Below are 13,557 nucleotides of genomic sequence, written 5' to 3'. Positions count from 1 at the left end.
CTCCCAACACATCCTCACCCAGCTACACAGTTCATTTCAAGAGTGAATGCATAGTCATCTAGAACCATCTAGAACCAAAAGAACCATCTAGAACTGTTCTTTTGGGATGCACTTCATGCCTCCAGTCCCTGTGATATAATATATTCCTTAAAAAAATGGTGTATCAATTTAATGGAATAGTAAGCAAGTATCGACTATGCCAAAGCCTTTGATTGTGTGGGTCACAATAAACTGTGGAAAATTCTGAAAGAGATGGGAATACCAGACCACCTGATCTGCCTCTTGAGAAATCTGTATGCAGGTCAGGAAGCAACAGTTAGAACTGGACATGGAACAACAGACTGGTTCCAAATAGGAAAAGGAATACATCAAGGCTGTATATTGTCACCCTGTTTATTTAACCTATATGCAGAGTACATCATGAGAAGAGCTGGACTGGAAGAAACACAAGCCGGAATCAAGATTGCTGGGAGAAATATCAATAACCTGAGATATGCAGATGACACCACCCTTATGGCAGAAAGTGAAGAGGAACTAAAAAGCCTCTTGATGAAAGTGAAAGAGGAGAGTGAAAAAGTTGGCTTAAAGCTCAACATTCAGAAAACGAAGATCATGGCATCCGGTCCCATCACTTCATGGGAATAGATGAGGAAACAGTGGAAACAGTGTCAGACTTTATTTTTCTGGGCTCCAAAATCACTACAGATGGTGACTGCAGCCATGAAATTAAAAGACGCTTAACCCTTGGAAGGAAAGTTATGACCAACCTAGATAGCATATTCAAAAGCAGAGACATTACTTTGCCAACAAAGGTTCGTCTAGTCAAGGCTATGGTTTTTCCAGTGGTCATGTATGGATGTGAGAGTTGGACTGTGAAGAAAGCTGAGCGCCGAAGAATTGATGCTTTTGAACTGTGGTGTTGGAGAAGACTCTTGAGAGTCCCTTGGACTGCAAGGAGATCCAACCAGTCCATTCTGAAGGAGATCAGCCCTGGGATTTCTTTGGAAGGAATGATGCTAAAGCTGAAACTCCAGTACTTTGGCCACCTCATGTGAAGAGTTGACTCATTGGAAAAGACTCTGATGCTGGGAGGGATTGGGGGCAGGAGGAGAAGGGGACGACAGAGGATGAGATGGCTGGATGGCATCACTGACTGGATGGACGTGAGTCTCAGTGAACTCCGGGAGTTGGTGATGAACAGGGAGGCCTGGCGTGCTGCGATTCATGGAGTCGGAAAGAGTCGGACACGACTGAGCGACTGATCTGATCTGATCTGAAGCAATTATCAACAAGAAAAAGGTAGATCTCTAGATACTGATAGGAAACAACCTCCAATCTATAGTGTTAAATGAAGTAAGTGATATACAGAACATTTACAAATATTTTAAAAAGTGATGTGTACGTTCCTGTGTATGTGAAGAATGGTAGTATAGTGATTGTAAAAATAAGGACACATACTTGAACTACTCCAATTCTGTTACCTCATGTGACTGCTTGAAGGTCTTGTTTATGTTAAAAATTGAACACAGTGAAGCAGAGTGTGAATTTCGAGGTGCAATATTTTTGTTTGGTAAGTGACAAGTTTAGTTCATATGTGAAATATTTTACTGAATCTGAACAATATTTTGAATACTGGCATTTCTTTTTCTTTCTGTATTGTTTGTTCATTTTAAAGCTAAAGAACACATCAAGACATCAAGAGGGTAATGACTATTACTGATTATTATGTGATTCTTAGATGAATAATTTTGTGGCATAGAGAAGGGGGTTTTAAAAAATGATATGCTCTGGGTGTCTGACACACTGCATGCCACCTATTTTTAATCAGAACTTACAAATGATTTTCGGGCATTATTTTTATTTGACCCTCACAAGAGTTACTCAGAGAAGCAATTTAATCAACATTTGTAAATCAGTCACCTTTGAGGCCATTCCAACAGAAGAACCCAGGTTATTAATCCTATTGACCTGCTACTCAGTCCCTGTTCTAACAACAAGAAGCTTCCTACTTACTGATACTGCTACTCATAGAAAAAAAATCCTTTAATTCTAGAGATGAAAGGATAAACATAATGTGGGATAGAGTTAGCATCTCAGGATGAGGAAGGAGACCACAGATGGGAGCCCTCCCTATTTTGGTAAAGGGAGAATTTGCAAGAGTTCAGCAGGGAATTTCAGAACCGGAAGTGGGACCTGGAGCTCCTTCTTGGTGGGAAAAGGGAGTCAAGAGAAGACTTGGAATCTTTGGGCTTTTTCTGGTGGCTCAGATGGTAAAGAATCTGCCTGCAATGCAGGAGACTCTGGTTTGATCCTTGGTTTGGGAAGGTCCCCTGGAGAAGGGAATGGCTACCCACTGCAGTATTCTTCGGCTTCCCTGGTGGTTCTAGTGGTTCAGATGGTAAAAAACCTGTCTGCAATGCAGGAGACCAGGGTTCGATCCCTAGGTGGGGAAGATTTCCTGGAGAAGGGAGTGGCTACCCACTCCAGTATTCTTGCCTGGAGAAGGGCCTTCTCAGGTTTCTGTGATAAATCCGGTCTCCCTGCAAGTGGGCGGGGCTCTGCTCGGCAGCGCTGTTGCACAGGAAAACAGCGCAATTCACCGCAAGTCCTGTTTCAACCTCGCCCCTTTGTTAACCCGGAGAAGGCAATGGCACCCCACTCCAATACTCTTGCCTGGAAAATCCCATGGACGGAGGAGCCTGGGGTGGGCTGCAGTCCATGGGGTCGCTAAGAGTCCGACACGACTGAGCGACTTCACTCTCACTTTTCACTTTCATTCACTGGAGAAGGAAATGGCCAACAGAAACTATAAGCAAGGTGAAAAGACACCCCTCAGAATGGGAGAAAATAATAGCAAATGAAACAACTGACAAAGGATTAATTTCCAAAATATACAAGCAGCTCATACAACTCAACACCAGAAAAATAAACAACCCTATCAAAAAGTGAGAAAAAGACCTAAACAGACATTTCTCCAAAGAAGACAAATGGATGGCTAACAAACACATGAAAAGATGCTCAACATTGCTAATTATTAGAGAAATGCTCATTATTAGAGAAATGGGTGCCTAAATTTTGACAAAGGAGGGACGAAAATACAATGGTGCAAAGACAGCCTCATTATAGAAAACTATAATGAGATATCATCTCACACCAGTCAGAATGGCCATCATCAAAATGTCTACAAACAATAAATGCTGGAGAGGGTGTGGAGAAAAGGGAATGCTCTTGCACTGTTGCTGCTGCTAGGTCTGCTAAGTCACTTCAGTCATGTCTGACTCTGTGCGACCCCATAGACAGGAGCCCACCAGGCTCCCCCGTCCCTGGGATTGCACTGTTGGTGGGAATGTAATTGATACAGCCACTATGGAAGATGGAGATTCCTTAAAAAAAAACTAGGAATAAAACCACCATATGACCAGCAATCCCACTCCTAGGCCTATACCTGAGGAAACCAAAATGAAAGAAACACATATATCCATGTATCCACGGAGAAGCAATGGCACCCTATCCAGTACTCTCGCTGGAAAATCCCATGGATAGAGAGCCTGGTAGGCTGCAGTCCATGGGTTGCTAAGAGTCAGACACAACAGAGCAACTTCACTTTCACTTTTCACTTTCATGCATTGGAGAAGGAAATGGCAACCCACTCCGGTGTTCTTGCCTGGAGAATCCCAGGGACGGGGGAGCCTGGTGGGCTGCCGTCTATGGGGTCACACAGAGTCGGACACGACTGAAGTGACTTAGCAGCAGCAGCAGCAGCTTGGTTAACCATGCATCTTAGAATTACCGAGGACCTCTCCCCATTTCTATCTGGGACTTCATCAGGGAGGCATTCTCCTGCAGCAAAGCTTCCCAGTTGATGGACTTAGGCATGACGAAATGGATTTTAGCTGGGCTGATAGAATGTGACTCAGCCACCAACTTGAGCAGCCCGGGGTCCTGGGCTGTGAGCCCAGCTTTGAACAGCAGCTTCCCATCCCCCACCCCCACCTCGTGTGCCACACAGATGCATTCTGCACGTGTGCAGTCTTGTGCAAAAGGTCAAGAAGTACTGCCTCCAGGGCAACACAATACTATTCCTGGCTCCTGAGGGGAGAAACGGATCTGTCAGGTGCAGATAAGAGAAGGGTGGTTTGACCTGTTTCATTACTGGTGAAAATTACCTGGTGGTCTGTGTGCTTCCAGATTAATTGGGCTGTTTTGCAATTCAGTATCCTGTGGGGAACACGGGGCACACATCACCCTTGTGTTTGGAAGCTCAGCAACTGTTTTCCAGCTTGGGTTGCTGTATTTTTTTCTGTTTGTTTTTTCTGTTTCCACCCACAGCCTATTAAGACATTGTGAAGTGCTCAGAGATACAGTAGTGCTGTACACACGCCAGTTCTTCTTCTTCCTGAAACAAAGGGAAGACGCTGTGGCTCTGGTGCCCTGTGATACGTGCCATCTAAGACTTATCATAATAAGATGGTTTGGATCCTTGTTTCTGGAAAGATGGCACCACCTGTGTCTGAGGGTGATGGTGACAGTTTATAAGCACTTGTCAAATTATAACATATGAATGAAACTCAAGTCATGAATGAAATTCTTTTGTGGGGATTTATAACTGTTGATTAAACCATCCAGACTTTATTCACAATTGGTTGAGATTTCATATCCTCTTTCCATGTGTAACGAATGAACTGCATTCAGCCAACAAATATTTATTCAATGTCTTCTGTATCAGGCGCAGGACTATGTGCTGAACACGCTTTACTTGGTAAGACAGAAAAACAATTATTGAGGCAGAAGGAAATGCCTGTAAACAAAAGCTGAAGGTGTTCTGGTTATCTGAAAGTGGTTATTGAAACGAAAATGTGTAATAGTGTCTGTCTTCCAGATTCATAGGTACATCTGGCTTAATTCTCTCTAAATTCATGGGTCCACCTCTAACATTTGCAGAGTACAGGGTGGGGGTACAAATAAGCCTATAAATGGTTAAATCATGTCTTCTCTTTCTTCTATCTTTAAAAAAATATATACATTCATAAAGACAAAATTTAAAACTGTCCAGAGCTATGTTTCCATGACCAAAAGTTGGCAGTACTAGAGGTGACTGAATTAATTATTATTGCACGTTTAAATGTTCATCTGTTTCATTTGAATGACAAACAAAATAAAGACACACTTAATTTATCATTATTTTATATTTATTTCCTTAAATTAATTTTTTGCTTTCATTTCAACATGATCACAAATCCTGTCATTATAAACGAACATTTTCACATCATTTTGTTCTGTGGACAGCAATGAGCTAAGGAGTTCTTTGTGTAGGTATATTTAAAATATGAAAATCTTGAGTGTATTTTCATAAAAAATGTGAGAGTACATATAAAATATTAAAAAAAATATTTTTACATATACTGGGTTGGCCAAAAATTTCATTCGTGTATTTACATAAGATGCTACAAAAACACCTGCATGAACTTTTTGGCCAACTCAATAATTTGAAAGAAAGTCACTTTTCTCATAAAATATGAGGTTAAAATTTGAAAGGAAATATTCAAATTGTTGTAATTCAGTTCAGTTCAGTTCAGTTGCTCAGTCATGTCCAACTCTTTCCGACTCCATGAATCGCAGCTCGCCAGGCCTCCCTGTCCATCACCAACTCCCGGAGTTTACCCAAACTCATGTCCATTGAGTCGGTGATGCCATCCAGCCATCTCATCCTCTGTTGTCCCCTTCTCCTCCTGCCCTCAATCCCTCCCAGCATCAGAGTCTTTTCCAATGAGTCAACTCTTCACATGAGGTGGCCAATGTACTGGAGTTTCAGCTTCAGCATCAGTCCTTCCAATGAACACCCAGGACTGATCTCCTTTAGGATGGACTGGTTGGATCTCCTTGCAGTCCAAGGGACTCTCAAGAGTCTTCTCCAACACCACAGTTCAAAAGCATCAATTCTTCGGCGCTCAGCTTTCTTCACAGTCCAACTCTCACACCCATACATGACCACAGGACAAACCATAGCCTTGACTAGACGGACCTTTGCGGGCAAAGTAATGTCTCTGCTTTTCAATATGCTATCTAGGTTGGTCATAACTTTCCTTCCAAGGAGTAAGTGTCTTTTAATTTCATGGCTGCACTCACCATCTGCAGTGATTTTGGAGCCCAGAAAAATAAAGTCTGACACTGTTTCCACTGTTTCCTCATCTATTTCCCATGAAGTGAGGGGACCAGATACCATGATCTTCGTTTTCTGAATGTTGAGCTTTAAGCCAACTTTTTCACTCTCCTCTTTCACTTTCATCAAGAGGCTTTTTAGTTCCTCTTCACTTTCTGCCATAAGGGTGGTGTCATCTGCATATCTCAGGTTATTGATATTTCTCCCGGCAATCTTGATTCCAGCTTGTGCTTCTTCCAGCCCTGTGTTTCTCATGATGTACTCTGCATAGAAGTTAAATACACAGGGTGACAATATACAGCCTTGATGTACTCCTTTTGCTATTTGGAACCAGTCTGTTGTTCCATGTCCAGTTCTAACTGTTGCTTCCTGACCTGCATATAGGTTTCTCAAGAGGCAGATCAGGTGGTCTGGTATTCCCATCTCTTTCAGAATTTTCCACAGTTTATTGTGATCCATGCAGTCAAAGGCTTTGGCATAGTCAATAAAGCAGAAATAGATGTTTTTCTGGAACTCTCTTGCTTTTTTGATGATCCAGCGGATGTTGGCAATTTGATCTCTGGTTCCTCTGCCTTTTCTAAAACCAGCTTGAACATCTGGAAGTTCACGGTTCACATATTGCTGAAGCCTGGCTTGGAGAATTTTGAGCATTTCTTCACTAGCATGTGAGATGAGTGCAATTGTGCAGTAGTTTGATGATTCTTTGGCATTACCTTTCTTTGGGATTGGAATGAAAAGTGACCTTTTCCAGTCCTGTGGCCACTGCTGAGTTTTCCAAATCCGCTGGCATATTGAGTGCAGCACTTTCACAGCATCATCCTTTAGGATTTGAAATAGCTCCACTGGAATTCCATCACCTCCACTAGCTTTGTTCGTAGTGATGCTTCCTAAGGCCCACTTGACTTCACATTCCAGGATGTCTGGCTCTAGGTGAGTGATCACACCATCGTGATTATCTGGGTCATGAAGATCTTTTTTGTACAGTTCTTCTGTGTATTCTTGCCACCTCTTCTTAATATCTTCTGCTTCTGTTAGGTCCATACCATTTCTGTCCTTTATTGAGCCCATCTTTGCATGAAATGTTCCCTTGGTATCTCTAATTTTCTTTAAGAGATCTCTAGTCTTTCCCATTCTGTTGTTTTCCTCTATTTCCTTTGCTTTGATCGCTGAGGAAGGCTTTCTTATCTCTCCTTGCTGTTCTTTGGAACTCTGCATTCAGATGCTTATATCTTTCCTTTTCTCCATTGCTTTTTGCTTCTCTTCTTTTCACAGCTATTTGTAAGGCCTCCCCAGACAGCCATTTTGCTTTTTTGCATTTCTTTTCCATGGGGATGGTCTTGATCCCTGTCTCCTGTACAATGTCACGAACCTCCATCCATAGTTCATCAGGCACTCTGTCTAGCAGATCTAATCCCTTAAATCTATTTCTCACTTCCACTGTATAATCATAAGGGGTTTGATTTAGGTCATACCTGAATGGTCTAGTGGTTTTCCCTACTTTCTTCAATTTAAGTCTGACTTTGGCTATAAGGAGTCTATGATCTGAGCAACAGTCAGCTCCTGGTCTTGTTTTTGCTGACTGTATAGAGCTTCTCCATCTTTGGCTGCAAAGAATATAATCAGTCTGATTTTGTTGTTGACCACCTGGTGATGTCCATGTGTAGAGTCTTCTCTTGTGTTGTTGGAAGAGGGTGTTTACTATGACCAGTGCGTTCTCTTGGCAAAACTCTACTAGCCTTTTCCCTGCTTCATTCCATATTCCAAGGCCAAATTTGCTTGTTACCCCAGGTGTTTCTTGACTTCCTTCTTTTGCATTCCAGTCCCCTATAATGAAAAAGACATCCTTTTTGGGTATTAGGTCTAAAAGATCTTGTAGGTCTTCATAGAACTGTTCAACTTCAGCTTCTTCAGCATTACTGGTTGGGGCATAGGCTTGGAGTAACTGTGATATTAAATGGTTTGCCTTGGAAACGAACAGAGATTATTCTGTCGTTTTTCAGATTGCATCCAAGTACTGCATTTCGGACTCTTTTGTTGACCATGATGGCTACTCCATTTCTTCTGAGGGATTCCTGCCCGCAGTAGTAGATATAATGGTCATCTGAGTTAAATTCACCCATTCCAGTCCATTTGAGTTCTCTATTCCTAGAATGTCAACGTTCACTCTTGCCAGCTCCTGTTTGACCACTTCCAATTTGCCTTGATTCATGGACCTGACATTCCAGGTTCCTTTGCAATATTGCTCTTTACAGCATCGGACCTTGCTTCTATCACCAGTCACATCCACAGCTGGGTATTGTTTTTGCTTTGGCTCCATCCTTTCATTCTTTCTGGAGTTATTTCTCCACTGATCTCCAGTAGCATATTGGGCACCTACCGACCTGGGGAGTTCCTCTTTCAGTATCCTATCATTTTGCCTTTTCATACTGTTCATGGGGTTCTCAAGGCAAGAATACTGAAGTGGTTTGCCATTCCCTTCTCCAGTGGACCACATTCTGTCAGACCTGTCCACCATGACCCTTCCATTTTGGGTGGCCCTACACGGCATGGCTTAGTTTCATTGAGTTAGACAAGGCTGTGATCCGTGTGACCAGATTGGCTAGTTTTCTGTGATTATGGTTTCAGTATGTGCCGTCTGATGCCCTCTCACAACACCTACCGTCTTACTTGGGTTTCTCTTACCTTGGACATGGGGTATCTGTTTCATGGCCGCTCCAGCAAAACGTAGCTGCTGCTCCTTACCTTGGACGAATGGCCTCTTCTGATCTTGAACGTGGAGTAGCTCCTGTCTGCCCTCCTGTGCCCGTGCAGCTGCCGCTCCTTGGACGTAGGGTAGCTCCTCTCGGCCTCGCTTCAAATTGTAATTAGCAAATGTAAAAAGTGTTCAATTTTCTCAAATAAAATGTCTTACATGTTATTTTCTGAAAATTAAATCTTATCACATCATTGTAAACTATACTTTCAATTGCTAGTATTCAGCTCTCATCTAGTTGCTAATGTAAAGGATCCATGTTCTGCATCAGACACGTTACAGTTAGACCTACAAAGACACCAATTTTAAGATCATGGGAATTGTGAGATTTTGCACCAGGTTCCCCAGCTGCCATGTGTGATTGTTGCGAATACCATGTTAATTTTTGAGTGTCTCCGGGAACAGGAATTGGAACAGGAAGAGAAGCACTGGAAACAGATGAGTGCGTCTACCGGGAAATGATAATTTCTGCTGCAAGAATCTGTTCAGTCACATTGGCCGAGGGGAAGCAGTTGACATGTTAATTTGTCTTTGCTCTCACCTGCCTGCATCTGCTGCTCAAACCCTCTCTGCGATCTGAAATCCTGTCCTGTCTCTGATCAGCAGCCACGGTAAAACTCAAAGGCCTTCGTGGCATTTGGAAGCAATGAGTTTCTCTCTTTTTCCCAGAGACCATGGGCAGAGATACAGAGATGTGATAGAGAAGCAGTTTCCTGGGGCCTGAGCCATGTTAGTTACAGACAAGATGTTTAGGGTTATGAATGAGGCTTTGGCAACAAAGAGCACAGATCCCAAGTGACTGCAGTGTCCATGGGAGTGTTAACAAAATTGCTTTTTTTTTTTGTATTTATGAATGAGGAGCCATCTAGGTCACAGGGCTCAGAGCAGAGTCCCTGAGTTTCCTGGTAGCATCAGTCATTCATATGGAGCAAGACCTAGTGATGCTTTCCCACTTGAGAGTGACTCTTCTTACCTCCTGCTCGCTGCCCCATCCCAGCTCTGCTCAGCCCACTTTCAGGGTGGGCTCTGGACAGGTGTCTTCCATCCAGTGTACGTTCATGGGCCATGGACCAGGAACAGTTCATTTCTGTCCTGGGATGGGGTGGGGTGGGATGGGCTGGGAGGTGGGAAAGAGGTTCAAGAGGGAAGGGACATATGTATACCTGTGGCTGATTCATGTTGATGTATGGCAGAAACCCAAACTAAGTAAATGAAAAAACAAAAGCAAAAACTTCTTTATGAGAGTCTGACAGATGGAGACAGAATTTCCTGCTTAGAATGAGCATATAAGCAAAAACTGAAAAACAGAGGGATTGCATGAGGGACTTCCTTGGTGATCCAGTGGCAAAGACTCCATGCTCCCAATGCAGGGGGCCCAGGTTCAATCCTTAGTCATGGAACTAGATCCTACATACTGCAACTAAAGATTTCACATGCTACAATGAAGATTAAAGATCCTGTGTGTCTAAGACCCAGTGCAGCCAAATAAATACTTAATTTAAAAAAAGAAAATGCAAAGTGAACGCATGAGTCCATTGTAAGGCCCACACAACATTTTGGTGCTGTGTTAACATAACCAAGGGTGGTAGAATTCCACGTCTAGCCTTGTAGGATGAGGGCTGACTTCAGTCCTCTCTGATCACCCTGGCAAAGTCTTACAATTTGAAAAGACTCCCTTCAGTCACTTGGGATCTGTGCTGTCTCTTGGCCACCTACTGCATAGACCTGACTCATTGGAAAAGACCCTGATGCTGGGAAAGATTGGGGGCAGGAGGAGAAGGGGATGACAGAGGAAGAGATGGTTGGATGGCATCACGGACTCAATGGACCTGAGTTTGAGCAAACTCTGGGAGACAGTGAAGGACAGGGAAGCCTGGCATGTTACCGTCCAGGGGTGGTCACCAAGAGTCAGACATGACTTAACAATGGAACAGTAACAAGAAGTCTCTCACAAGTCGCTTACAATGAAAACACGTGACTGTGATACCTTCTGCTGTTCATCTGTCTGCTCTGTAAACTGAGCTTTGTCCTTGGTGACATTGGGTGCATTTAACAACAGGTTCAGACTCTAAGTTGTACTGTAATACAGTGATTCTCGAGGAGACCCCGATTTCTCCGGTTTCACTGATATTTTGATTGGATTTTCTTTTTAAGCTACCTCAGCCAAAAGCATCTTCTCGCAAAAACAGTAGGTTCATTTCAATTCAATATTTCGCTTTGGACAATTGCTGGAATCCATTTAGCACCCCATATTGGAATGCGGGCTCTCCGGGACTCACATGCTTCCCACCCATTAGCATTTGAGGGAGCCTTGGCAGACAGATTGAGGTCAAGGGAAAGGCAGACCCCCATGGCCAGTGGAAGAGCAGAAAGCTGGTGCCTTCAAATTGTTGTAAATAGTGCTTTGCAAGCCATATGCTGCCTGAGACTGTATTTGCATTGTGTACCCGGCCTCTTGCTATCAAACACAGGAAGACACAACACTGGACAGAGGGAGATAGAGGCCCCAGTGAACTCCAGAGTTTCCACCATCCACCTGATGTTGATCGGGTGTTTAGTCTGGCAGAAGCTCAGACCAGAAGGTCATTTTTGGGAAACACGACAATGTCTTGTGTCGTGGGTGTTTCAGAAGGTAAGGAGGCTCTCTTTGCACCCTAAAGCAGAAGAATATTTGGACTTCTCCTGCCTGACTAGATTTTTCCTCTAGGAACTGGTGGGGCCCTGCAGGCCAAGCCCAGGTTAACTTCAGGGGCTTCTCTGGTTAAGCGCCTTACAAAGCTGAAATCCTGGGGTGCAGTTTTGGGACCCTGCTATGAGAAGATGTGGCTGAGACACTATAGCAGAGGCCAACCTGGAGCCCAGGGGTGCCTGATGGCCTGTTTTCCCAGGTGGGTGGATGGGTGGCTGGCAGGGTCCTGACCACCCCAGATGCACGGCCATGGTGGGTTGGGGAGTGGGTGTCACTTAGCAGTGCTGCTCTACCCGAGTCATTGCTCTGTGACTCTGAGGGACTCTTTCCCGATACAAGTTCAGTGGAGCTAAGTTTTTAGCTCAGGTTACCCTGTGGCACAGGTGAGAGAGAAAGACCCTTTCTCTGGCTGGAAGACAGCCCCTCCTCCTGCCCCGGCCTGGGAAGTGAGAGAGGAAGAGGAGACCCTCTCCTGTGGCCTGGCCACACTCACCTCCAATTCACATGGATTAGGTAGGAGCTCTGTAGGGTCAGTCAGAGGGTAAGTGCAGGTTTGGTGTTCTGGGAAACCTGAGTTTTAAGTCTAGTATCTCAGTTGTTTGCCTTCTGTGCAGCTTGAGGTAAATTCCTTAACCTCTCTGAGCCTCAGATCCCTTACTCCTCAAATGGACAGCTGAATGAAGTAGTAGTCTGGCTCACAGTAGGAGCTGAGTAAAACGTAATTGCTTTTCCCGCTTCTCCATCTTTGAGCTGGCCAAAGCCCACGGGCAACACATTCTCCCCACCTCTGAAGTGTGTTCCTGTCCATCACAGACTCAAGGACCTTTGGCTCTAGTGTGATTCACATGGACAGCCCTGCCTGTCTCTTTGAGGACAGGTGTGGCTCAAGAGTCCACCTGTCACCTGATTCTCTGCCAGGCCAGCTCAAAGTCCATAGCTTCTTTAGTGCTTGGGGACCTGGAACGCCTGTGACCTCACACCCTCGTATCCATGGCACTTGGCTTTGTCAGTATGTGTCATCTTGTCTGATGCTCCTGCTCTGCAGGTATCCTCCTCCTGCACTCTCCCCACCCCCCCTGCCTGCCTAGAGTCACCAGAGGAGACAAGAAAGAGGGTGGAGAGCAAGAAAGCCTCCAGTCTTCTTGACCTCAGCTAAAATCTCGGCTCTGCTAGTTATAAGCTGTGCAGGGGTAGGCATGTCCCTGAACTCCCAAGTCCCAGCATATCCTAGTCTGAACAGCAGGAATACTAATTCCTTCTTGGCAGGAGTGTTGTAAATATCAAAGGCAGTGACTTATCTGGCACTTGGGAGGTATTTGATAATAATATCCTTGTTATTCAGAGCAATGTTCTCATGCCCTTAAATCATTTTCTTGAAATAATTAGAAAATCGGTTCTCAAACTGTGGCCCCAGACCGGTAGCATCAGCATCACCTGGATCTTGTCAGAGATCTGCATTCTCAGGACCTGCTGGGGGGTGGGGGTGGGGTGGGGATGGGGGGCACACAGTCTGCTTTCATAAGCCCTCCAGGGGATTCTGATGTGTGGCAGAGTTAGAGAGCCTCTGAACTAGAATGTCTTTCAAACCCTCTCATGTCTTTCAAGGTCATTTCTTTGGCCTGCCTGATTATGCTCACTGGCTCCTGCCTGTGATTTGGGAAGGATTATAACTCAAGGGTCATCAAGGCTGGATTGATACCTGCAAGTTGAGAAGGGTATCACCTACCTCGATGCAACAGAAGGGCTCCAAAATCCTTGAGCCATATCCTCCTCTTGGTGTAGACAAGGGTCTTTGATTAAGGAATCAACATTCTGGGCTTTGCTTTTCATTCCCCAACACACATGCACACACACACTTTGCTTTTCATTCCCCCAACACAGACTCACACACACACACACACACACACACACACACACAAACACACACACTCTGGGAAGGCTGCTCTTCTGTCCCTG

General features: G+C 44.4%; 1 long non-coding RNA gene across 1 annotated transcript in view; it reads left to right on the top strand.

Annotated features, from left to right (window-relative positions):
* Window positions 1-11,245: 11,245 nt before the first annotated feature.
* Window positions 11,246-13,557, top strand: part of LOC132344119 (uncharacterized) — a 64,909-nt gene continuing 62,597 nt past the window's right edge. The window contains exon 1 of the long non-coding RNA XR_009493233.1: window positions 11,246-12,791. This is a non-coding gene — a long non-coding RNA (uncharacterized lncRNA). The remainder of the gene's footprint in view (window positions 12,792-13,557) is intronic.

Source organism: Bos taurus, chromosome 28, assembly GCF_002263795.3.
Source record: "Bos taurus isolate L1 Dominette 01449 registration number 42190680 breed Hereford chromosome 28, ARS-UCD2.0, whole genome shotgun sequence".
NCBI lineage: Eukaryota > Metazoa > Chordata > Mammalia > Artiodactyla > Bovidae > Bos > Bos taurus.
This window is presented reverse-complemented; position numbering and strand designations above follow the sequence as displayed.